The sequence below is a fragment of the Nomascus leucogenys genome, chromosome 7b (genome assembly GCF_006542625.1).
Source record: "Nomascus leucogenys isolate Asia chromosome 7b, Asia_NLE_v1, whole genome shotgun sequence".
NCBI classification, from domain to species: domain Eukaryota; kingdom Metazoa; phylum Chordata; class Mammalia; order Primates; family Hylobatidae; genus Nomascus; species Nomascus leucogenys.
This window is the reverse complement of record NC_044387.1, coordinates 81,250,243-81,278,071: the sequence shown is the minus strand read 5'-3', so window position 1 is coordinate 81,278,071 and position 27,829 is coordinate 81,250,243. Positions and strand designations below refer to the sequence as shown.

At 35.3% G+C, this 27,829-nt stretch overlaps 1 long non-coding RNA gene across 1 annotated transcript; it reads right to left on the bottom strand.

Annotated features, from left to right (window-relative positions):
- Positions 1-5,914: 5,914 nt before the first annotated feature.
- Positions 5,915-23,927, bottom strand: LOC115835906. The gene is made up of 2 exons (XR_004030863.1): positions 23,838-23,927; positions 5,915-5,972 (listed from the first exon to the last, which is right to left on the bottom strand). It is a non-coding gene; the product is annotated as an uncharacterized LOC115835906 (long non-coding RNA).
- Positions 23,928-27,829: the final 3,902 nt, after the last annotated feature.

Below are 27,829 nucleotides of genomic sequence, written 5' to 3'. Positions count from 1 at the left end.
TAAAATTGGATAAGAAGCTTTTGCTTTGGAGTACTTCCCTGTAACACAAGATTTAACTCCTTAGCAAGGATCCAGAGAGATGAGTGTTTGGAAGCTTAATAATAGCAAAGTTTCACATTGCATGAAAGCCAGCATTACTGTGGCTGACTGCCATGAGACAGGGGAAAAAGCATAAAGAAGTGGGCATGCTAGCATTTAATTAATATTCAATTTTTGTTTATATTTCAAAATGCAACTTAAAATGGCAATGGCTTTAATAAACAAATTGCTTCTAAATAGATGGAGATTTGTGAATAGATCTATTAAATTGTAGTACTGTTCAACATAATTCATTAAGATTTTATACGGTTGTATTGGTTGTTAATAAAATGACCATGAAACATTGTTTTGCCCCTTGAAATTAGACCTATAACTAGCTAAATATAAATAGTCATTAGATAGCTATGTTCACAAATAATCGGTTGAAGTGTCCTTGTCTTAATGATCACTCATTATTACTTGTTAAGTACAAAGGGCTCCTCTCTTTTCATTTAAAGTTTTACAAGAAATGTTATCGATTTCTCCTTACGTAATCATTACTCCGTTCATGAATTAGAAACGTTCTAATTCCTAATTCTAATAAGTATGAAATAATTAGAAAATAGAAGTTTGCTTTTGGTTTGTTTTCTTTATCATCAATTTTGCAAATTAGCATGACGTTAAAAGAGTAAGATTAGGTAATGTAGAATGAAAGGGAAAGAGAACTAACTCTATTTGACACTTCTTATGACAAATACATTCAGATTTTCATTTTAAAAATTTTATTGCCTATGTATTAATATATGTACGTACCTATATAGATGCACATGTTAGTGGCAAAATCAATATTCAGCCTTTCTTCCATTTAATTTCTAATAGGCAAGAAATTAAATGAATTAATTAAATTAAATTAAATAGAATGACCATGTTTCAGTGAAAATGTATGCAGGACTAATGGGGACCACCCTTTATATATATGGAAAGAGTTGATTTTTGCTAAGAAATGCATATTACAATCAGATGACATTTCCTGAAAGGAAAACTTAATTGAACTCAACAATATTTATTATAAAGTATATTTATCATTAAAAAGTTTCCAATAATTTCAGAAACTATTGTCTGAACTAGAATAATACAGGCTAAGGTTGTAAGGAATTGTTTTACTTCTGCTTTTTTTTTCTTTTATGCTCAATTAGCTTATCTGAAAAAAATCAGTGTTCTTTAGTGAAATTTTATTGAGACAAATTTGTCTAATTTGCATCATTTTCATCTATATAGTAAATTCATTTATTTCTTTAGTTAATATGTGTGCTACAGAATAATTTTCTTATGTATAATTGGAAATGACATCCAGGATCAATTTAATTCATTATTATTAATAAAAATTCCTCATGCCCAAAGATGAGTTTTTCATAGCCATGTCATTTAAAATTGCTGTGTTTCTACTGAGACATAGATTAACTTTTAAAATATATTGCATAAAAATATCATACTCCATTTAAAGCATATGAAACCATAATAAGTATAGAATAATGACTGTTATCGTAAACTCTGAGAAATACGAAAGAAGTCAGAGGCCAGTGGATGAGAATAATGACATACTTCCTCACCCCTTCAACTCATTTTAATAAACTAATGTTAACAGAGGCTTCCTAATGCCAGGTATAGCATTAAGTGTTAGAGATAGGGTGATCGATCAATCATAGATCATGGGTATCAAGGAGCTTTCACTGTATTTTAAATATGAGAAATTGGCTTACATTTAACATCTGTTGTACTATAACAGGATTATAAATAATATTAGATTCTTGAAAACATGATGGTTGAGGACTTGATAATGCCACAAAAATTATTGACAGCATTCAATATTCCTTTGAGGTAATGTAATTCTGACACCCCACAGGGGGTGTGATAGTCAGTAGAGTTCAAATGGTTAGCAAAATAGATACAAGTTCTTTTCTCATGGAAATTAGAGTTTATTAAGGAAAATAGAATCAATCAAATATCATGTGAAATACCTATTAAGTGTGAAAATGGTTTATTCCTGATTTCACTTATACCCCTGCGAGAGTTTTAAATTTATAGAAGTTAAATTCTCTAAAATTATTTGAATTCAGAACTATATCTGGGCTTATGCTTTAGTGCTTGATGAACAAAGAAAGAGCTTTCCTTTCCCCAGTTTCCACTTTAAGTATATACAAATAAAGAGATGAAAATTAATCTAACATTTTTACAAAAAGCATTTGTGAATTAGAGTGGAACTGATTCAATATTCATGAAGATATGGAAAATGGTTGTATGGTTGTAGATCACCTTCATTAAAACACCATACACATTATGATTCTTAAAACACATTTAAATTTTGCACTTCATGGCCATCCATAAATCACCTATGTCTTTTTTTCTGAAACAGTCACAATGTTTACTCTTTCTGTCTTTTCTTCCTTTTTCCATCATAAAAAAATTTGGCTCTTGAATTTCATGGTACAATAACACTAATTTATTAGCTGGACTGGTAACAACAATCTAAACTCAAGAAGTATTTCTCTAGAGAATTTCCCTTTCCAAAAGGAATTCTAACGTCAGCTACAGAGTTCATAAAGTGTCCAATCCTGTAATGCTGTAGAAGTACTCTGTTCTTTCTGTTAAGTATGTAATAAGGACAACTTACTACTTATGAAAGACATATTTAGTTGTTTTCTGAAGGATGGTTAGATTTCAATCAGATGCTGCATGCTTTTTAAAAATTATTTGGACATATACAACTTTAAAGAAGCCTTGATATTTATTATACAAATCATTATAATCAGGAAAGAAAAAAACATGTAAGTATAACTTCTTATCTGACTTGAAGAAGTCCCAGCTCTCTGGTTTTTCTGATGTATTGACCACACCTAGAGTGTAAGTTTCACTTAAGACATCAAACAACTTGCCAGAAACAGGATTCTGGGATTTCTATAGGCATCAGGCAAACAGAAATCCTTCTAAACCAATGGCCAGTCAAGCTAATGCTTATTCTTTAGGTTCCATCTTCTATTAAAAATGATCTTGATGTAGGTTTCCCAGAACACTTATAGACAAGAGGGTTCTTAGTATTTAGGTAATGTTTATGTGAAACTCTTTTTTTTTTTTTTTTTTTTTTTTTTTAAGAAAACATTCAGGATATTTATTGTAGCTGAGTGAAGAGTAGCAAAAGCCTGGAAACAAAGTTAATTCTCTTTGACAAAAGGGTAAAAAATGTATAAACCCACATTATAATTCAATCATTAGAAATATAAGAAATTTTGTTTAGGACATTATTAAGAATTTAAAACTCAAGATACAGAAAAACAGGCACAATTTGATCACATTTGGCATAAAATAAGCGATGAATAAAAATCCTGGATATGATCACATGAAGTCACATTGGTTTATACTATCATGTAAAAATTTTGAAGGGTACATTTTAGTTTGTTAACAGGGGTTACTCTGAGGCTAGACCAGTGTCGATGATGGAGGGAGAAGAGAGAAGAGATTTTGGCATTTAATTGCACTTTAAAATCTTACACCTGGAGATTAATATTAGAAACTAATAGGCCAAAAATAGTGATCATTGATTATTTCACTGTGAATTTTTTTTTTTTTTTTTTTTTTTTTTATTATACTTTAGGGTTTTAGGGTACATGTGCACAATGTGCAGGTTTGTTACATATGTATCCATGTGCCATGTTGATTTCCTGCACCCATTAACTCGTCATTTAGCATTAGGTGTATCTCCTAATGCTGTCCCTCCCCCCTCCCCCCACCCCACAACAGTCCCCGGAGTGTGATGTTCCCCTTCCTGTGTCCATGAGTTCTCATTGTTCAATTCCCACCTATGAGTGAGAACATGCGGTGTTTGGTTTTTTGTCCTTGCGATAGTTTACTGAGAATGATGTTTTCCAGTTTCATCCATGTCCCTACAAAGGACACGAACTCATCATTTTTTATGGCTGCATAGTATTCCATGGTGTATATGTGCCACATTTTCTTAATCCAGTCTATCGTTGTTGGACATTTGGGTTGGTTCCAACTCTTTGCTATTGTGAATAGTGCCGCAATAAACATACGTGTGCATGTGTCTTTATAGCAGCATGATTTATAGTCCTTTGGGTATATACCCAGTAATGGGATGGCTGGGTCAAATGGTATTTCTAGTTCGAGATCCCTGAGGAATCGCCACACTGACTTCCACAATGGTTGAACTAGTTTACAGTCCCACCAACAGTGTAAAAGTGTTCCTATTTCTCCACATCCTCTCCAGCACCTGTTGTTTCCTGATTTTTTAATGATGGCCATTCTAACTGGTGTGAGATGGTATCTCACTGTGGTTTTGATTGCATTTCTCTGATGGCCAGTGATGATGAGCATTTCTTCATGTGTTTTCTGGCTGCATAAATGTCTTCTTTTGAGAAGTGTCTGTTCATGTCCTCTGCCCACTTTCTGATGGGGTTGTTTGTTTTTTTCTTGTAAATTTGTTTGAGTTCATTATAGATTCTGGATATTAGCCCTTTGTCAGATGAGTAGGTTGCAAAAATTTTCTCCCATTCTGTAGGTTGCCTGTTCATTCTGATGATAGTTTCTTTTGCTGTGCAGAAGCTCTTTAGTTTAATGAGATCCCATTTGTCGATTTTGGCTTTTGTTGCCATTGCTTTTGGTGTTTTAGACATGAAGTCCTTGCCCACGCCTATGTCCTGAATGGTATTGCCTAGGTTTTCTTGTAGGATTTTAATGGTTTTAGGTCTAACATATAAGTCTTTAATCCATCTTGAATTAATTTTTGTATAAGGTGTAAGGAAGGGATCCAGTTGCAGCTTTCTACATATGGCTAGCCAGTTTTCCCAGCACCATTTATTAAATAGGGAATCCTTTCCCCATTTCTTGTTTTTGTCAGGTTTGTCAAAGATCAGATAGTTGTAGATATGCGGCATCATTTCTGAGGGCTCTGTTCTGTTCCATTGATCTATGTCTCTGTTGTGGTACCAGTACCATGCTGTTTTGGTTACTGTAGCCTTGTAGTATAGTTTAAAGTCAGGTAGCGTGATGCCTCCAGCTTTGTTCTTTTGGCTTAGGATTGACTTGGCGATGCGGGCTCTTTTTTGGTTCCATATGAACTTTAAAGTAGTTTTTTCCAATTCTGTGAAGAAAGTCATTGGTAGCTTGATGGGGATGGCATTGAATCTATAAATTACCTTGGGCAGTATGGCCATTTTCACGATATTGATTCTTCCAACCCATGAGCATGGAATGTTCTTCCATTTGTTTGTATCTTTTTATTTCATTGAGCAGTGGTTTGTAGTTCTCCTTGAAGAGGTCCTTCACATCCCTTGTAAGTTGGATTCCTAGGTATTTTATTCTCTTTGAAGCAATTGTGAATGGGAGTTCACTCATGATTTGGCTCTCTGTTTGTCTGTTATTGGTGTACAAGAATGCTTGTGATTTTTGTACATTAATTTTGTATCCTGAGACTTTGCTGAAGTTGCTAATCAGCTTAAGGAGATTTTGGGCTGAGACAATGGGGTTTTCTAGATATACAATCATGTCATCTGCAAACAGGGACAATTTGACTTCCTCTTTTCCTAATTGAATACCTTTTATTTCCTTCTCCTGCCTGATTGCTCTGGCCAGAACTTCCAGCACTATGTTGAACAGGAGCGGTGAGAGAGGGCATCCCTGTCTTGTGCCAGTTTTCAGAGGGAATGCTTCCAGTTTTTGCCCATTCAGTATGATATTGGCTGTGGGTTTGTCCTAGATAGCTCTTATTATTTTGAGATACGTCCCATCAATACCTAATTTATTGAGAGTTTTTAGCATGAAGGGTTGTTGAATTTTGTCAAAGGCCTTTTCTGCATCTATTGAGATAATCATGTGGTTTTTGTCTTTGGTTCTGTTTATATGTTGGATTACATTTATTGATTTGCGTATGTTGAACCAGCCTTGCATCCCAGGGATGAAGCCCACTTGATCATGGTGGATAAGCTTTTTGATGTGCTGCTGGATTTGGTTTGCCAGTATTTTATTGAGGATTTTTGCATCAATGTTCATCAAGGATATTGGTCTGAAATTCTCTTTTTTGGTTATGTCTCTGCCAGGTTTTGGTATCAGGACGATGCTGGCTTCATAAAATGTGTTAGGGAGGATTCCCTCTTTTTCTATCGATTGGAATAGTTTCAGAAGGAATGGTACCAGTTCCTCCTTGTACCTCTGGTAGAATTCGGCTGTGAATCCATCAGGTCCTGGACTCTTTTTGGTTGGTAAGCTATTGATTATTGCCACAATTTCAGAACCTGTTATTGGTCTATTCAGAGATTCAACTTCTTCCTGGTTTAGTCTTGGGAGGGTGTATTTGTCGAGGAATTTATCCATTTCTTCTAGATTTTCTAGTTTATTTGCATAGAGGTGTTTGTAGTATTCTCTGATGGTAGATTGTATTTCTGTGGGATCGGTGGTGATATCCCCTTTATCATTTTTTATTGCATCTATTTGATTCTTCTCTCTTTTCTTCTTTATTAGTCTTGCTAGCGGTCCATCAATTTTGTTGATCTTTTCAAAAAACCAGCTCCTGGATTCATTAATTTTTTGAAGGGTTTTTTGTGTCTCTATTTCCTTCAGTTCTGCTCTGATTTTAGTTATTTCTAGCCTTCTGCTAGCTTTTGAATGTGTTTGCTCTTGCTTTTCTAGTTCTTTTAATTGTGATGTTAGGGAGTCAATTTTGGATCTTTCCTGCTTTCTCTTGTGGGCATTTAGTGCTATAAATTTCCCTCTACACACTGCTTTGAATGTGTCCCAGAGATTCTGGTATGTTGTGTCTTTGTTCTCGTTGGTTTCAAAGAACATCTTTATTTCTGCCTTCATTTCATTATGTACCCAATAGTCATTCAGGAGCAGGTTGTTCAGTTTCCATGTAGTAGAGCGGTTTTGAGTGAGTTTCTTAATCCTGAGTTCTAGTTTGATTGCACTGTGGTCTGAGAGACAGTTTGTTATAATTTCTGTTCTTTTACATTTGCTGAGGAGAGCTTTACTTCCTACTATGTGGTCAATTTTGGAATAGATGTGGTGTGGTGCTGAAAAAAATGTATATTCTGTTGATTTGGGGTGGAGAGTTCTGTAGATGTCTATTAGGTCCACTTTATGTAGAGCTGAGTTCAATTCCTGGATATCCTTGTTAACTTTCTGTCTCGTTGATCTGTCTAATGCTGACAGTGGGGTGTTAAAATCTCCCATTATTATTGTGTGGGAGTTTAAGTCCCTTAGTAGGTCACTCAGGACTTGCTTTATGAATCTGGGTGCTCCTGTGTTGGGTGCATATATATTTAGGATAGTTAGCTCTTCTTGATGAATTGATCCCTTTACCATTATGTAATGGCCTTCTTTGTCTCTTTTGATCTTTGTTGGTTTAAAGTCTATTTTATCAGAGACTAGGATTGCAACCCCTGCCTTTTTTTGTTTTCCAGTTGCTTGATAGATCTTCCTCCATCCCTTTATTTTGAGTCTATGTGTGTCTCTGCACGTAAGATGGGTTTCCTGAATACAGCACACTGATGGGTCCTGACTCCTTATCCAGTTTGCCAGCCTGTGTCTTTTGATTGGAGCATTTAGCCCATTTACATTTAACGTTAATATTGTTATGTGTGAATCTGATCCTGTCATTATGATGTTAGTTGGTTATTTTGTTCGTTAGTTGCTATAGTTTCTTACTAGTCTCGATGGTCTTTACAATTTGGCATGTTTTTGCAGTGGCTGGTACCGGTTGTTCCTTTCCATGTTTAGTGCTTCCTTCAGGAGCTCTTTTAGGGCAGGCCTGGTGGTGACAAAATCACTCAGCGTTTGCTTGTCTGTAAAGTGTTTTATTTCTCCTTCACTTATGAAGCTTAGTTTGGCGGGATAGGAGATTCTGGGTTGAAAATTCTTTGCTTTAAGAATGTTGAATATCGGCCCCCACTCTCTTCTGGCTTGTAGAGTTTCTGCTGAGAGATCAGCTGTTAGTCTGATGGGCTTCCCTTTGTGGGTAACCCGACCTTTCTCTCTGGCTGCCCTTAACATTTTTTCTTTCATTTCAACTTTGGTGAATCTGACAATAATGTGTCTTGGAGTTGCCCTTCTCGAGGAGTATCTTTGTGGCGTTCTCTGTATTTCCTGAATCTGAATGCTGGCCTGCCTTGCTAGATTGGGGAAGTTCTCCTGGATAATATCTTGCAGAGTGTTTTCCAACTTGGTTCCATTCTCCCCATCATTTTCAGGTACACCAATCAGACGTAGGTTTGGTCTTTTCACATAGTCCCAAATTTCTTGGAGGCTTTGTTCATTTCTTTTTATCCTTTTTTCTCTAAACTTCCCTTCTCTTTTCATTTCATTCATTTCATCTTCCATCAGCGATACCCTTTCTTCCAGTTGATCGCATCTGCTACTGAGGCTTCTGCAATCTTCGCGTAGTTCTCGAAACTTGGCTTTCAGCTCCATCGGCTCCTTGAAGCCCTTCTCTCCATTGGTTATTCTAGTTATCCATTCTTCTAATTTTTTTTCAAAGTTTTTAACTTCTTTGCTGTTGTTTTGAATTTCCTCCTGTAGCTCAGAGTAGTTTGATCGTCTGAAGCCTTCTTCTCTCAACTCATCAAAGTCTTCCTCCATCCAGCTTTGTTCCATTGCTGGTGAGGAACTGTGTTCCTTTGGAGGAGGAGAGGTGCTCTGTTTTTTAGAGTTTCCAGTTTTTTTGGTCTGTTTTTTCCCCATCTTTGTGGTTTTATCTACTTTTTGTCTTTGATGATGGTGATGTACAGATGGGTTTTTGGTGTGGATGTCCTTTCTGTTTGTTAGTTTTCCTTCTACCAGACAGGACCCTCAGCTGCAGGTCTGTTGGAGTTTACTAGAGGTGCACTCCAGACCCTGTTTGGCTGGGTGTCAGCAGCGGTGGCTGCAGAACAGCGGATTTTCGTGAGACCACAAATTCAGCTGTCTGATAGTTCCTCTGAAAGTTTTGTCTCAGAGAAGTACCGGGTTGAATGAGGTGTCAGTCTGTCCCTACTGGGGGGGTGCCTCCCAGTTAGGCTGCTCAGGGGTGAGGGACCCACTTTAGGAGGCAGTCTGACCGTTCTCAGATCTCCAGCTGCGTGCTGGGAGAACCACTACTCTCTTCAAAGCTGTCAGTCAGACAGGGACATTTAAGTCTGTGGAAGTTCTTGCAGAGTTTTTGTTTGTCTGTGCCCTGCCCCCAGAGGTGGAGCCTACAGAGGCAGGCAGGCCTCCTTGAGCTGTGGTGGGCTCCACCCAGTTCGAGCTTCCTGGCTGCTTTGTTTACCTAAGCAAGCCTGGGCAATGGCGGGCGCCCCTCCCCCAGCCTCGCTGCCGCCTCGCAGCTTGATCTCAGACTGCTGTGCTAGCAATTAGCGAGACTCCGTGGGCATAGGACCCTCCAAGTGAGGTGCGGGACACAATCTCCTAGTGTGCCGTTTTCCAGGCCCGTTGGAAAAGCGCAGTTAGGGTGGGACTGACCCGATATTCCAGGTGCCGTCTGCTTCCCGTTTCTTTGACTAGGAAAGGGAACTCCCTGACCCCTTGCGCTTCCCGAGTGAGTCAATGCCTCGCCCTGCTTCGGCTCGCGCACAGTGCGCTTCACCGACTGTCCTGCACCCACTGTTAGGCACTCCCTAGTGAGATGAAACCAGTACCTCAAGCAGAAATGCAGAAATCACCCGTCTTCTGTGTCGCTGGGGCTGGGAGCTGGAGACCGGAGCTGTTCCTATTCGGCCATCTTGGCTCCACCCCGTTTATGTGAAACTCTTAAGCCAAAATAAATATCATGTATTATAGTTATGTTTATTATGGTGTTAGCCCACAGAATTTAATATGTACTTACATACTAATAATAACTTAGCTTCTGTTTAACAAACATTGGAATCCAATTATTCATGGAAAACCTTATTTCCTGTTCCACACTGATTTTCATCTGCCACTCACTTTTTCTTACAGCAACTACTGAAACTTAGCTTTGTAAAGGCATGACATAGGCATTGGCACTAAGACCTTAAGTTATAGCAGTGAAAAAGAAAAGGTAGCCAGAAGAATTTAAGTCCTAGTTGCACTTGCATTATACAGGGTATAGGGTGGACAGAAAATAATTTTAAAAAGTAACTTTTATTTTAGAAGGACATAGTTTTCTTTGAGAAGAGTAAGGACAGGAAAGGATGGATAAAGTACACAGTACAATTCTGAATTGAGCAGTCAAGAAAAGCTTTTGAGAATAAGATAGTTGTTTTTGTTTTGTTTTGTTTTGCTTTGCTTTTTGAGAAGGAGTCTCACTCTGTCACCAGGCTGGAGTGCGGTGGTGCAATCTCGGCTCATTGCAGCCACCGCATCTTGGATTCAAGTGATTCTCCTGCCTCAGCCTCCTGGGTAGCTGGGATTATAGGTGCGTGCCACCATGTCCAGCTAATTTTTTTTTTTTTTATTATTAGTAGAGACAGGGTTTCACCATGTTGGCCAGGATGGTCTTGATCTCTTGACCTCTTGATCCCCCTGCCTCAGCCTCCTGAAGTGCCGGGATTACAGGTGTGAGCCACCGCGCCCAGCTGAGAATAAGTTATTTGGCAAAGACTTGAAGAAGATGAAAGATTGAACTGCTTCATGAAGATTTTCTGAAGACTAAATGCTTGTGCCCCCTTCACATTCATATGTTAAAATCTAATCCCCAATGTGATGGCACTTGAAGATGGGGTTTTGGAGAGGTGATTAGATCATGATGGCAGAGCCTAATTAATAGGTTTTGTGGTCTTGGAAAAGAGACCTCCTGAGAGCTTCCTTGCTCCCTTTTACCTTGTGAGGACCTATTGTGGGATCTGGCCAGCAGCCCACAGTGCAACGGGGCTCTCTCTTTGTTCCCAGGTGGATCGACAGGTTGAGAAATAATAGACACACACAAGATAATGAAAGCTGGGTCCAGGGGGTCACCGCCTTCTGGTCCTGTGGTGCCAACAATGCACTGGATATACCAGCATTTATTATTAAGTTTAGTGAGGGCGGGGATAGGTTAGTGAGGGATTTAGGGTCATTTGATTATGAGGTGAGATGGTCACATGGGGATGAAGTAATTCTTTAACATAACATTTGTATGTAGAAGTACAGTACATTTGTATGTAGAAGTACAGTATACAGAGATAAGAACTTACAACATAGTGTGTGCATCAGTAATTTCTAACAGAGCCTTAAAACAGAAACACAATCTTTCCATAACCTATGATTAGCAAGATATTAATCAGCAGTAACAATTGCCACAAAAGCTGGTTACAAACAATCCATGGAAACAGGACGTGAAGCTAGACAACCGGTTAGACCAGAAATTCTCAGAAGGGAGTCTGCCTTAACCCTGAAGAGGCCTAGAAAAGCCATGGCAAGATGAGGGCATTTATAGCCCTATCTTATCCATATGGACAGGTGCCCCCCATGCGTCCATTTATAGGCTCTCCACAAGGGTCACATTCCATTCCCAGAGCTATGAACATCTGCTTTTCTGGGATAGGAATCTTGGTGATGTGAAACCTCCCTGACTGCATGTCCATTCATAGGCACTCTGCAAGGGGAAGCACATCACGTGCTGTTGGCTCGTTCTGGCAGTCCAGCCGGGCATTGTCTTTACACTATCCTGCATGCAATTTGTATTTACAATAATCAGGAGCACTTCATCTTTTATTCCATAGCAATAGTTTCAGGGGTCTCCCTACAAGGACTAAGCAGAAAGACAGTCATCTATGTAAAAACAAGAAGGCTCTTACCAGACACTACATCTCCTGGGACCTTGATCTTAGAATTCCCGGTTTCCAGGACTATGAGACATAAATTTCTGTTTTTTAAAAGCCACTCCTATACATGGAGGAAAACAAGAGCAAAGATTATGAAGCAGGTAAAATCTGCCTTGTGAGTTAAACAAACATTAAGAAAGCCAGTGTGACTGGAGGTAAGCGAGCCAAGTGCACATAGAAGAAATTGATGGAGGAAAAATTAGACAAGGAATTAGAGCTCAGTGTAAGGAATTTGATTTCTACTCTGATTGCAAGGTGGCCAATAAAGTGCTTTGAGAAGAAAAATAAGATTATGTAACTTACAGTTTACCTGGTTCACTTAGCTTTGTTGAGACTAGAATTTATATGGGGAAGCAGAAACAATAATTAAAATTCTATTGAAATCTAGGTTAGAGCTGGTGACACCTTGAATCAGGATAATAGTAGTGCAGATGGAGAGGAGTTGTCTTATTCTGAATATATTTTAAATAAGAGCCAATATGACTTTAGATGAATTAGATTTAGAATGTGAGAGAAAGAAGGGACTAAAACTCCAAGTGTTTCCATATGAGCTACCAGAGGGATTTAGGGTCATTCTTAGGATAAATCATGAGTAAAGAAAATAAGCTTTGTATCAGATCTATTAAGATAGAAATGGTTGTAAAATATATAACTGTCTTCTAAATAAGAGCATCTACAAATATCTTTCCTGTCACTTTAATAAAGTATATTGCACCAGCAATCCTTCCTTCTACTAAGTCATTCTCTTCAGCATAAAAACATCTACAGACAATCTCAAATGAGTTATCTGTATTCACTATTTCCAATCTCTCTCCCCACATTGATTTACAAACTCATTTTAACCTCAATTTTATACCAATTAAAGAAGTCTTTTATCATAAAGACATTTACTTTCACATTGACAAACCAAATAATTTCTTCTAGGTCTTTTTCTTGTTTACCCTGTCAGCAGCTATTGATAGAGTGAGTACTTTCTCCTCCATGAAATGTTTCCCCCACTAAATTTTCCTTGTTTTTTCTCTATCTCACTGGATGATGATTCTCAATTATTATTATTATTATTTTGCCAATTTCCTTTCAACTCTCTTACTCTAAATGTTGGAGTCTTGTCCCTCTTCCTCTCCTATTTCCACATATGTTACCTGGTGATGAAGGAGTGAAAGGCAGAATAAAATTGGAATCAATAGAGATTATTTAGAAAAAAAAAATAGACTGCTCAGGTTGGAATACTACACAGAAAGAACAAGAAAGACCAAACTGTGTGGCTGGAGAATGTAACACTTGAAATTAAAATTATGTAGGTGTTTTTATTATTGCTAATAAAAAGCTAGAGTTTATTATGAAAATGAATGGTTGACATATAAAGCAGAAGACAAGTTTTTATCAGAATTACAAAATATATATTAAAATTAACCAATATTAAGAAATAATAGTGCTATTAAGAGTGACAGTGATCCAAGAGGTAAAATCTTATGAAAAATGAAGGAAAATTTCTGGTGGAGAGTAGCTAACAGCAATTGAAAAAAATCAGATAGCAATGTACGGTTTTGAGACTAAATTAAAAGTGAGAGTGTTTAGAGGAAGGAGAATGAGAATAAATTTCAAATGGTAGTGAGAACCTAAGCAGTAGCTCTCAAACATAGCTACACAGGGGAATCTTTTGGAGAGTTTAATAAATACGAATATGTAAGTCTCATCCCTAGTGATTCTGATGAAATTAGTCTGGGGTGCACCCTGGGCATTATTGTTTTTAAGGTACCCCTGGTAGTGGTTACATAAAATCTAGAGTACTTATCTCTCCTAAACTCCAAGGGCAATGTGGGAGGGAGAAGAAAACATATCTACTGCATAAGGCTTACAGGGAATAAATATCTACTGCATGAGGCTTACAGGGAATAAAGCAACTCCAGAGAAAGACAGGTTTTGAGGAAGAATATCAAAGTTAAGAGAGGTTGCCTGGTTACATTATTTTTCTGATAACAAATCACTGGTTTCTAAGGACTAAAAGGAAAGATTTTAGAAGTAGGTAAAACGAGAAAGGACAGAAGAGATTATGATGACTGCATAGTGACCAGATTGGAGCAAATGAAGGGAGTTTAATCCTTCTTGGGTGAAGGAAGACACAGGTATAAAACGTTTAATGAAATTACAGTGGTTGGTGTCTTCAACAAGAATGGTGATAGAAGGCTGTAAGTTCTGGAGAAGAATTTTGGATGATCATTCTGGTCTCTTCTTAACAACTGCAGATGGAAACAATTCCCGGTGTCGTTGTCTAACTTTGAGGCTCCCACTTGACTCCTTCTACAAGGGAAACTGTCTTCCTTCAAAGGCCAAAGTTCTAAGAAAAGTAGATTTTTTAAAATCCTGGGGGCAGCTGAAAGAGTGCCTTTAATACAATTTCAGGAAATTTGTAAGAGTGTTCTTTTCTTTTCTTTTTTTTTTTAGATGGAGTCTTGCTCTGTCACCCAAGCTGGAGGGCAGTGGCGTGATCTCGGCTCACTGCAACCTTCGCCTCCCAGGTTCAAGCTGGGATTACAGGCACCCACCACCATGCCTAGCTAATTTTTGTATTTTTGATAAAGACGGGGTTTCACCCTATTAGTCAGGCTGGTCTCGAACTCCTGACCTCAGGTGATCTGCCCGCCTCGGCCTCCCAAAGTTAAGAGTGTCTGTTCAACTACATCATTACTGCATTCATCTGGAAGATCTAGATGATGAATGCAAATAGGATGTTACACAAATAAGTTTTAAGAAACTTTTTATTTGTAGATGATAACATTACTATAAAAATTAATAACTAGTCTATAGATACAAAAAAGTTAAATCATAATGTAAAGACTACCACAATATCAAAAGCTCAAAATTCCAAACTTCATACAATCATGCTCAGCAGATAGAATAGAATTTATTTGGTATAGGAGACAATACAATTTCATAAGGTATTTGAACAGGAGGAGAGTGAAAAAAAGGAAGAAGCATAATAGAAAAGAGAGAAAACAAAATTATAGGTGAAAAGATGACCTTACAATCAACTGTTAACCTGGAGCAAAACAAATAAACAAAACGTTCGATAAGAGATCAGTAGATTCCTTAAAAATCCAATAAAGGTCTTTAAAGATTTTTCCTAAAAAGAGGGGTGTCTTTGGCAGAGGGAAGAAGAGAGAAATACAAGAAAGAAGTTGGAAAGTAAAAGTAGAGCAAGAGAGAGTGCAAGAAGGGAGCAGTAGAAGAAAGTATTGCTAAATTGGCATGAGGAAGACAAATATTTCTCTATCTTTGAATAACACAGCACAAATATTTATTTTTTCACAGAAATATGTAACTTTATATTATTACCATAGAGTAATATACTATAGTATTACTGTATTAAGAAATCAAATTTATTGCATAGTGCCACATAATCATAAAATGTATCCTTTTAATATTCATTATAGAAAATCATTTCTTACAGATATTTTCTAAAAGGTAAAATATTTTCATTTAGAAGAAATTTATTTGTAGCATTTTGTGATAGTTTCAACAGTTTGCAACTATAAATTATTGCAGCCTACCTAATATATTAACATTTCAAAATACTTCCGTTTCCTTTCTCTCTTTCTTTTTGTCACTTTTTTCTTTTTCTGCTTTCTTTAAAATTGTTTTGTAATTAATATTCTGTTTTAAAGTATCAACTGAAAAGTTTGGTTTATTCTGATTTTGAACATCACTCAAAAATGTTTATTTTGCTCATAATTATGGTGAGTTACTTTGGGGGTAGTTTATATCATCTTGTTTGAAGAAGATGTGATATTGTTTATTTATGTTATGTTGGTAGTCATAATTATTATCTGTAAAGCCTTTATCTCATTAACGGAGTACATGCACTACTTAATGGAAAAAACAAGATATGCTGTGATTTGTCATCTGGCCTTAGACGGAGAGGTTGTGTTTTATTTGTTCTTGTTAGTTCATTTGTTCTTGTTGCTCGTTTGCATTTGTACTTTTTTGTTTTTTTTAAGCAGTCTATATTAACTGAACTTGGTTGGAAAAAAAAATGTTGTTGTTATTTTTATTTTTATAACCATAACAGGGACCGCATGATTTAGAAATTTAAATTGCTTTAAATCAAAGAAATAAAATGTTATAAATTGGGAAATAATAAAGTTTGAAAGCAGATAACAATTTGGAATAATATTGTAAAGCATATGCAGGCAAAAGATTTAGATACTTAAAATAATTGTCAATAATGGTGACACACGTAATAATTAAAGATTACCAAGTCTTAGTTAATTTTGATGATGAATCAATTTTATTTCAAATTTGCTAAAAGTAGAGGCATTATATAAAAGCTAACTGAAAAAGATCCCCTTTTGGCAGGTGTTTATTGTGGTAGTAAAAAATGTTACGTATCAATTTTTAGGCTGCAATAAGAACAAGACACATCTGCTTAAAGGTCATTAGATTCCTTGCAAGACTAGTTAAAGGTCTTTAAAGGATCTTAGTAAAATGGACTTTCTTTGAATGTATTTCCAAGAAGGTCTGTCATGCTCATTAGAGTCCATCGGGAAATTGCTCAAGCATCATTTCAGGAATGCTAATTTTGTTCCCAGAGGATCAGCTAATCACATTAGACCACAAAGTTATATCCCATTTTAAGACTGGAACAATTTTTGAAGTCCCTCTTTTAATTTTGATTTTTCAAATAACGTTCACTGTGTATATTTAAGGTAAACAACATGATGTTATAAAATACATACATGCATATATAGTAAAAGCTTTACTGTACTCAAGCTAATTAACGTATCCATCATCTCACATAGTTACCAATTATTTTTGTTTTGGTTTTGAGTCAAGGGCAGCTAAACCTACTCATTTAGCATAGATGTCAAATACAGTACAGTTTTATTTCCTATAGTCCTCATGTTGTACCATTTGAACTCTAGAATTTTTCAACCTACATATCTGCTACTTTGAATCCTATGACCCACACCTCATTTCCTTCTATTGTAATTTCTCTTTCCTGGTAACCACTGTTTCGTTTTCTATCTCTGGACAGATGCTCCTCAGCTTCTGATGGGGTTATGCCTTGATAAAGCATCATAAATTGAAAAAATCCTAAAGTGAAAATACATGTAATACTGTTAACCTACCAAACATCGGCGCTCGGCTTAGCCTACCTTGCACCTGCTCAGAACACTTATTTTAGCCTACGGTTGGGCAAAGTCATCCTTCAGAAAGGCTATTTTATAATTAAGTGTTTGATGTCTCATATAATTTATTGAACACAGTATATGGCAGAGTACAGTACCTGATATTTAGCCTCATGATCATAGGACTAACTGGGAGCTGTGGCTCACTACCACTGCCCAGCATCACTGCCATGCCCAGCCACTGCACGGCGAGTCTTATTGTACTGTATATTGTTAGCCCAGAAAATATCAAAAGGCAAAATTTTAAATAAAATTTCTACTAAATATTTTCTACTAAATTTCTACTAAAAAATTTCTACTAAATATCTATCACTTTTGCACCTATATAAAGTCAAAAAATTGTAAGTCAAACCATCATAAGCCAGAAACCGTCTGTATATTTGACATTTTTTGTTTTATATTCCTCCTGTAAGAGAGGTCATGCAATATTTCTCTTTTTGTGTCTGTCTTATTTCACTTAGCATAATGTCCCCCAGGCTCATCCATGTTGTGACAAATGACAATATCTCATTCTTTCTCATTGCTGAATAATATTCCACTGTACACATGTACCACAGTTTCTTCATCCATTGATCTATCGACTGACTTGGGTTGTTTTCATATCTCGGCTATTGTGAATAATTTTGAAATAAAGATAGGAGTGTAGATACCTTTAGGACGTGATAATTTTATTTCCTTTGGCTATATGTTCAGGAGAGGGATTGTCAGGTCATATGATAATTCTAGTTTCTGTAGAAACCTTCATACTGTTTCTATGATGACTGTATCAATTTACATTCCCATCAACAGTGCACAAGACTTCCCTTTTCTCCACACCCTTATCAACATTTATCTTTGGACTTTTTGATAATAGTCATTCTAGTGAGTGTGAAATGATATCGTTAGTGGAATTGATTTGTATATGCCCAATAATTAATAATGTTGAGCATCTTTTTAAATATCTAAAGTTCCTCTTTTAATGCAGATAAATTTGTTTTTGTAAAGAAGAGTATGTATGCATTTTGTGCTGGTGTCATGAATGGAATTTGAGTCAATCTATACTAACATTTCGTGTATTTGTGGAAATTAGACTTATTTATAAAACAACACACACTGAAGAAAATTTGTTGATGAACTGATATTATTCTTTAAGCTTCTTGCTTTATTAATGCAGATTATCCAGGCAAATTCTCATCACTGCGAGAATGACTTAGTTTCAGGAAAATTTTTATTTATGCTTGGGCTTTTCTAGCATATATATTGCTATATTTGTCATTTAAAAATATGCATAGATTCTATAGTATAGGTATAATAAATTTTATTAATAAAACAAATAATTTTTTATTGATGTTTGAAATAAATATTAAGGGTCATATGTAAATGTTAAACATACCAAAGACAGAAAAGTAACTTTATCTTCTGGAGATATTTTATAAAACTTCAGAAGTAGATTTTGGATTCCTTCAACTGTCTCTGTGTGTGTGTGTGTGTGTGTGTGTGTGTGTATGTATGGTAGTGTTTACATTATGACTTAATTTACATTATGACATATATGAGACAATTGAAGATGGTATATATATATGGTGTATATAGTGTATATATACATACACACATCATACGGTGTATATAGTGTGTATAGTGTGTATATATATGGTGTGTGTGTGTATATATGTATATACACACTATATATATATACACCATATGGTGTATATATATATATATATATACACCAATATATATACGATATATATACCATATATATACACCATATATACATATATATATACACTATAGGTGTATATATGTATATAAATATATATATACATATGGTGTATATATATATATATATGGTGTATATATATCGTGTATATATATATGTGGTGTATATATGTGTGTGTATATATATATACACATACCATATGGTGTATATATGGTGTGTATATATATGGTGTGTGTGTATATATATACACACCATATATATACACCACATATATATACATGATATATATACACCATATATATGCACACACCATATATATATACGCACACACCATATATATATGTACACACCATATATATATGCACACACCATATATATATACACACACACCATATATGTACACCGTATGGTTGTGTATATATAGATATACACCATATATATACACCATATGGTGTGTGTATATATATATATATATATATGGTGTATATATATGGTGTACATATATATATGGTGTGTGCATATATATATATATGGTGTGTATATATATATGGTGTGTGTATATATAGTGTATATATATGGTGTATATATATACGCACACACACACACACACACACACTCAGAACAAAACAGGTGCAAGTTTGAGGGACATGACTTTATAGACACTGTTTTTTTCATACATAAAACAGGGACTTTAAAATACTTAATTAAATAAGGCTCATCTTTGACTATTATGCTTTAGTCATCTTCAGTTTTACCCACGTGGTTTTATGTAATTAGACCCTGGTGTGAAGGAGAGCTGATTTATACTCACCTATGTGAGTGGTTGTATCTCCATAAAAACAAAATAACTATAAAGTATCTGGCAACCATTCTGAGTAGTTTTGCAAACAAGGTCACCTATACATAGATATAAATGCAGGTATAAATAATATTTTCATTAGAATCAATATAAACTCCAGCAGTGACACTATCTGCAAATTTGGTTTGATTTTTCACAAATCTGTTGCTGTTAGAATTTTAAAAATTTAACTCAATGGCATTTATCAAAGGACAGTGGTGGTTTTTCTAAACCTAAACCATTATAAAAGCACAGTTGAAACCAGAATAACAAAGAAAGGAAAAGGACCTTCATCATATACTTATCACAAAATAAAATATGAAAAACTATACTTTCTGATGTTTCTTCTAGAATATCTGCCCTGTGGCTTTTAATGTATAGCAGGAAAATTCAGGCTAGGGTTAAAGAAGAGCAAAAATCAGCAGATGATGACAAGACTGAATGATTCAGTTAATATGTTTTTGTAAATAACAATATGAAAACAGAAAAGCATAGACACCTCTATTGGGAGTGTAGTGCATAAGATGAGGGCTTACATAACTCGTCTGTAAACACTTAGAAGCCTTTGTGGATAGTGCAGGCATACGGGGTCCTACAATCCACTTGTAATGCCAAATAAATGCACAGATATTAGAAAATTTAGCTTCTCTTTTGAATCCAAATAACATTTTATAATGTGCTACCAGTCTACTCTGTTACCTATAAACTTCCCTCTTTTATGAAAAAAAACTAAAATAATTTTAATATACATATAGTTTAATTATAAACTTTTATGAAGTCACTAATAATAGTACACACTAAATAATAGTAGCTATCATTTATAAAATTATAAATATAACCTGGAAAATATATTTATGACAATGTCTGTTTCTTACACCTATTTGCCCCTTAATTTAAATGTTATGAAGAGCTAATATATTTGCATATAGACAAGAGCACAAAGATAACAAATGTTTTCAGAAGATTAAATTATTTTCAGTTTTCACTTGTTTTTAAAAAAATTACCCATTGATTACCTCTATATAGTATTAGCTCAAATGTCTGTAGTTAAATAGGTATGTTAGCACAGAACAAATATCTATCATTCAAATACTTATAAGATAATTGCCTATAAATTTGATTTCTAAAAGCAAATAGAACGCTGTTGATATTAAGTTTACTACGTAATTATGTCAAACATGATTAATCAGGTAAGATATCCATAAGTCCATACTAATAACAATAAATGACTAAATACATTTTAAAATGGAGATAACTCTTCTATACAAAAAATTCCAAATAATTTATGTAGATATTCCATCCTACATGAGGCAGAGCATAATTCCCACCCCTTAAATTTGCCATGCACATAGTGACTTCCTTTCAAATAGTACTAGATGGAAAACAACACCAACAACAAAGAACACCTTTACAGAACAGCAGGAAAACTGGCAAACAGCACTTAAGACAAGTGATCAGTGTTTGCATCAAAACTCAAAAATCATGGAGATCCTCAGGCCTGCAATCCCAGCACTTTGGGAGGCCGAGGCGGGAGGATCACGAGGTCAGGAGGATCACGAGGTCAGGAGATCGAGACCATCCTGGCTAACACGGTGAAACCCTGTCTCTACTAAAAACGCAAAAAATTAGCCGGGCATGGTGGCGGGCGCCTGTAGTCCCAGCTACTCGGGAGTCTGAGGCAGGAGAATGGCATGAACCCGGGAGACAGAGCTTGCAGAGAACAGAGATGGTGCCACTGCACTCCAGCCTGGGCGACAGAGGGAGACTCCCTCTCAAAAAAAATAAAATAAAATAAAAAATAATGGAGATCATCTATATCTTCGGTACGATTTGATAAAAATGTAAAAATGACACTTTAGTTAGCTGTATTTGGAGGTATTTCCTTCTTTTTTTAGTGTTTGACATATTTTATTGTTTCAGCAATCCAATCTATTATGGCCCAAATAGTTGCTTATGAAGAAAGAAAGAAACGTGGCATGTTTATTGAATAAATGAAGAAATAGAGAAACCAAAATGTAGTGCCTCCTGGAACAGTGTTTTCCCCCTTATTTGATGCCACTTTACATTTTGACTCATTGTTACATAAAAAATATCCTGTCCTGACATTAAATTGCAACTTCACCAGCCTTGCAGCCTACATTTTTAATATCATGCTATATTATGATGTGCTATAATACTATAACATAATGCTATAAATGATTATATCACAAGACCATATTATTATATAATACTAGTGTATGGAAGATAGCTCAATCCCTGAGCCTTGACTCACACATAAATATCACAAACACATCACTCTATCATGCCTCTTAGACTGATCATATTTTCAGTTTTGTTTAATGCTTTTTTTAAATGGTAATACAAGTTTTATTTTTTATTATTTTAATTTTTACTTATATATTTTTCACTTTTATTTTAGGTTCAGGGGGACATGTGCAGGTTTGTTGTATAGGTAAATTGTTTGTGACAGGGGTTTGGTATACAGATTATTGGGTAGCCCAGGTAATAAGCACAATAACCAATGGGAAGTTTTGTTTTAAGTTCTTTCAGAAATCACCAAACTGATTTCCACAATTACTGAACTAATTTACATTTCCACCAGCAATGTATAATCATTCCGTATTCTCCACAGCCTTGCCAGCATCTGTTACTTTCTGACTTTTTAATAGCCACTCTGACTGGTGTGAGATGGTATCTCAGTGTGGTTTTGATTTGCATTTCCCTAATGATTAGTGATATTGAGGATTTTTTCATATGCTTGTTGGCTGCATGTGTGTTTTCTTTAGAAAAATGTCCCTTTGTGTCCTTTGCCCCTTTTTCAATGGGGAGGTTTGTTTCTTGCTTGTTAATTTGTTTAAATTCCTTATAGATTCTGGATATTAGACCTTTGTCAAAAACATAGTTCACAAATATTTTCTCCCATTATGTAGGTTGTCTGTTTCTTCTGCTGAGAGTTCTTCTTCTCTGCAGAAATTCTTTAATTAGGTCTCATTTGTCAACTTTTGTTTTTGTTGTAATTGCTTTTGTCATCTTCATTATGAAATATTTTCCAGGTTCTATGTCCAGAATTGTATTTCTTAGGTTATTTTCCAGGGTTTTTATAGTTTTAGGTTTCACATTTAAGTCTTTAATCCACCTTGAGTTGATTTTTATATATAATGAAAGGAAGGGGGTTCCATGTCAATCTTCTGCACTTGGCTAGACAGTTATCTCAGTACCATTTATTAAATAGGAAGTCCTTTCCCCATTGCTTGTTTGTGTCAGGTTTGCTGCATATCAGATGGTTGTATGTGTGCAGCATTATTTCTGGGCTCTGTATTCTGTTCCGTTGGTCCATGTGTCTATTTACATACCAGTACCATACCGTTCTGATTACTGAAACCTTATAGCGTAGTTTGAAGTAAAGTAATGTGACTCCTCCAACTTTCTTTCTTTTGCTTAAATTTGAACTGGCTATTCAGGCTCTTTTTTTTTGTTACACATGAAATTCTTTTTAAAATTTCTAGTTCTGTGAAGAATGTTATTGGCAGTTTGATAGGAATAACATTGAATCTGTAAATTGCTTTGAGCAGTATGGTCATTTTAACAATACTTATTATTCCTAACCATAAGCATGGAAAGTCTTTTTATTTGTTGAGTCTTCTCTGATTTCTTTCAGCAGTGTTTTGTAATTATTGTTGTAGAGAACTTTTACTTCCATGGTTAGCTGTATTCCTGAGTATTTTATTCTTTTTATGGTTATTGTGAATGAGATTGCATTCTTGACTTGACTCTGAGCTTGGATGTTGTTGGTGTATAGGGATGCTACTAATTTTTGTACATTGATTTTGTATCCTAAAACATGGCTGAAGTTACCTTTCAGATCAAGGAGCTTTTGGGCAGAGACAGTAAGATTTTCTAGGTATGGAATTATATTATCTGCAAACGGGTATAGTTTGATTTCCTCTCTTCCCATTTGGATGCATTTTATTTCTTTCTCTTGCTTGATTCCTCCGGCTAGGATTTCCAGTACTATGCTGGATAGGAGTGATAAGAGAGGATACCCTTGTCTTGTTCTGTTTTTTAAGGGGAATTCTTCAAGCATTTGCCCATTCAGTATGATGTTGGCTGTAGGTTTGTTATATATGGTCCTTATTATTTTGAGGTATGTTCCTTTAACATGAAGGTATGTTGAATTTTATTGAAAGCCTTTTTGGCATCTATTGAAATAATCATGTGGTTTTTGTTTTTAGTTCCCTTTTTGTAATGAATCACATTTATTGATTTGCGTATGTTGAACAAACCTTTCATCCCAGGGATCGAGCCTACTTGTTCATGGTGGATTAGCTTTTTGTTGTGCTGCTGTATTCAGTTTGCAAGTATTTTATTGAATATTTTTGCATCTATGTTTATCAAGGATATTGGCCTGAAGTTTTCTTTTGTTTGTTGTACCTCTGCCACATTAAACTATTAGGATGGTGTTGGCCTCATAGAATTAGTTAGTGAGGAGACCTTCCTCCTCAATTTTTTGAAATACTTTCAGTAGGAAAAGTACCAGCTCTTCTTTATACATCTGGTAGAATTCAGCTATGAATCCGTCTTGTCTGAGGCTTTATTCTGGTTGGTAGGGGTTTATTTTTGTTGGTAGGCTTTTTACCACTGATTCAATTTTGGAACTCGTTATTAAGGATTTAATTCTTCCTAGTCCAATCTTAGTAGGTTGTATATTTCCAGGAATTTTTTTCATTTTTTCTAGGTTTTCTGGCTCGTGTGCACAGAGGTGTTCATAGCAATCCCTGATTTTTTTTTGTGTTTACTGGGGGTTAATGGTAATGTCTTCTTTGTCATTTCCAATTATGTTTATTTGGATCTTCTCTCTTTTTTTTCTTTATTGGTATATCTAGCAGTCTATCAATCTTATTCATTCTTTCAAACAACCAGCTTCTGGATTATTTGATCTTTAGTATGGTTTTCTGCATCTCAATTTCCTTCAGTTCAGTGCTAGTTTTGCTTATTTCTTGTTTTCTGCTAGCTATGGGGTTGGTTTGTACTTGTTTCTCTATTTCCTCTGATTGTGATTTTAGGTTGTTAATTTGAATTCTTTCTAACTTTTTGATGTGGGTATTTAGTGCTATAAACTTACCTTTTAACACAGCCTTAGCTGTGTTCCAGAGATTCTGATATATTGTATCTTTGTTTTCATTGTTTCAAAAAAATTATTGATTGTAATTGTAATTTTATTATTTACCCAGAAGTCATACAGGAGCAGGTTATATAACTTCTTCTTTTTTAGCATGCATAATTTTATTTTGTAGACAATTTGCATAGTAAATTGTTCCATCAGCAAACTATCCCATCAAATGGAGAGTGAAAATTATATATTATTTATTTGTTGGAATTCCATGGCAACGTTAGATTTCTTATTATTTTTAAATTGAGCAATATTATCAAACTTTTTTTAAAAAAGAAGGCCAGGCACAGTGGCTCACACCTGTAATCCCAGCACTTTGGGAGGCCGAGGCAGGCAGATCATGAGGTCAAGAGATTGAGATCATCCTAGCCAAGATGGTGAAACCCCGTCTGTACTAAAAATATAAAAATCAGCCAGGCATGGTGGTGCGCACCTGTAGTCCCAGCTACTCAGGAGGCTGAGGCAGGAGAATCCCTTGAACCTAGGAGGCGGAGGCTGCAGTGAGCCGAGATTGTACCACTGCTCTCCAGCCTGGGCAACAGAGCAAGACTCTGTCTCAAAAAAAAAAAAAAAAAAAAAGAAAGAAAAAGAAATGCAGCTTTGTTTTACTCTTCAATATCAGCCACCTCAGTTTCCAAAGAGTAATGTAAGTATACTGATAAAGAGCAGGAGTTCCAGAGCCAGATCACCTAGATTTGATTTCTGCAACTGTCACTTACTAGCTTTGTGACTATGGAAAAATGACTTAACTCCTCTGTGTCTCAGTTTCTTCATCTGTAAAATAGGTATAATAATAATGACCTCATAAATTATTGTGAAAAGTAAATGAAAAATCTAAAAAGCTAATAGCACAAAGTGCTTGGGAAATATTAACCATCATCATTACCTTCTTCATGATTAATGGCTTGTATATTATTAGCAATTTATAGAGTTATTTTGTTGTCAATCAAGATATATAAAATTATTTTCTCAAAGTGGTATTTTTGTAAAAGCAGTGCATTTAATCTTTTTGATTAGTATAATATGCTGTCTACTGTATTATTATAGTCATTTAGCTTCTCTTAGCTTTCAGGAACATTTTATTACATCTCTACTATGTCAGTTAAGGCAGCCTGAGAGGCATTATTAAGAGTTTTCTTTTACTTTTTAAAAAATGTTGCTTAATGTAGCTTTAGGGAATTACACTTTTTCTAAATTATTTTTCTGATGTAAGTGTACTCTAACACTGAAAGTTTGTCCTCTTACTCTCAACTGCATGCTACATAATAATGTCTATGCAATTCTAAGGTTTTGCATGATTCTCTAAGCACTTATTTTTATTGCATTGTGGTCTGAGAGTATGGTTGATATAATCTCATGCTTTCTTTTTTTATATATATATTTTGCCCAGGGTTGTTTTTTGCTTAATTGTGTAGTCAATTTTAGAGTATGTGCCATGTGCAGATGAGAATAATATATATTCTGTTGTTTTGAGGTGGAGAGTTCTACAGATGTCTATTAAGTATATTTGGTCACATGTTGAATTCAGGTCCCGTATACATTTGTTAGTTTTCTGCCTCAATAATCTGTCTAATACTGTCAGTGAAATGTTAAAGTCTCACACTATCTTTGTGTGGTTATCTAAATCTCTTAGTAGGTCTCTAAGAACTTGCTTTATGAATCTGGTTGTTCCTGTGTTTGGTTTGCATACATTTAGGATTAGTTAGGTCTTCTTGTTGATGTGACTCCTTACCATTATGAAATGCCTTTCTTTGTCTTTTTTCATCTTTCTTGTTTTAAAATCTGTTTTGTCTGAAACTATAATTGCAATCTTTTTCTGTCTTCATTTTTCTATATTCTTGCTAGATTTTTCTCCATCCTTTTACTTTGATCCTATGGGTATCATTGCATGTGAGATGGCTCCGTTGAAGGCAGCATACCATTGGGTCTTGCTTCTTCATCCAGCTTGCTGCTCTGTGCCTTTTAATTGGGACATTTAGCCTATTTACATTCAAAGTTAGTATTGATATGTGAAGATTTGATCCTGTCATAATGTTGCTAGCAAGTTATTATGCAGACTTCTTTGTGTGGCTGCTTTACAGTGTCAATGATCCATGCATTTAAGTATGTTTTTGTAATGGCCCCTATGAGTCTTTCCTTTCCATATTTAGCACTCCCTTCAGGACCTCTTCTAAGGCAAGTCTGGTGGTTAAAAATAAAAATAAAAAAATAAATCCCTCAGCATTTGGTTGTTTGTAAAGGCTCTTATTTCTCCTTCACTTATGAAGTTCAATTTGCTTGGATATGAAATTCATAGTTAGAAATTATTTTCCTTCAGAATGGTGAATATAAGCCCTCAATCTCTTCTGGCCTATTGGATTTCTGCTGAAAGATCTTCTGTTAGGCTGATAGGATTACCTTTGTAGGTAACTTGCCCCTTCTATCTAGCTGCCTTTATCTTGTTTCTTTATTTGACTTTGGAGAATCTGATTACTATGTGTCTTGTTGATGATCTTTTTGTGCAGCATTTTGCAAGGGTCCTCTGTATTTCCTAAATGTGAATGCTGACCTCCCTAGGGAGGTTGGGGAAATTTTTATAGATGGTATACTGAAATATGTTTTTCAAGTTGCTTGGTTTCTCTCCTTCTCTTTCAGGGACATCATTGAGTCATAGATTTGGTCTCTTTACATAATTCCATATTTCTTGGAGGTTTTGTTTTTTCTTCTTTATTGTTTTTTTCCTTATTTTGTCTCTATTGAGTCATTTTGAATAGCCAGGTTCAAGCTCTGAGATTCTTTCAGCTTGGTCGATTGTGCTTGTAGTACTTTTGATTGTATTCTGAAATTATTGAAGTCAGTTTTTTAGCTCTATCAGATGTTTGTTTTTTCTTAAAGTAGCCATTTTGTCCTTCATATCCTGTAGTGTTTTATTGTATTCCTTAAAATCTTTGTATTAGGTTTCAACTTTCTACTGAATCTCAATGATCTTCATTCCTATCCATATTCTGTATTTTATTTCTGTTATTTCAGCCATTTCAGTCTTATTAAGAACCATTACTGGGGAGCTAGTATAGTCCTTGGGAGGTTAGGAGACACTCTGGCTTTTCAAGTTGCCAGAGTTCTTGT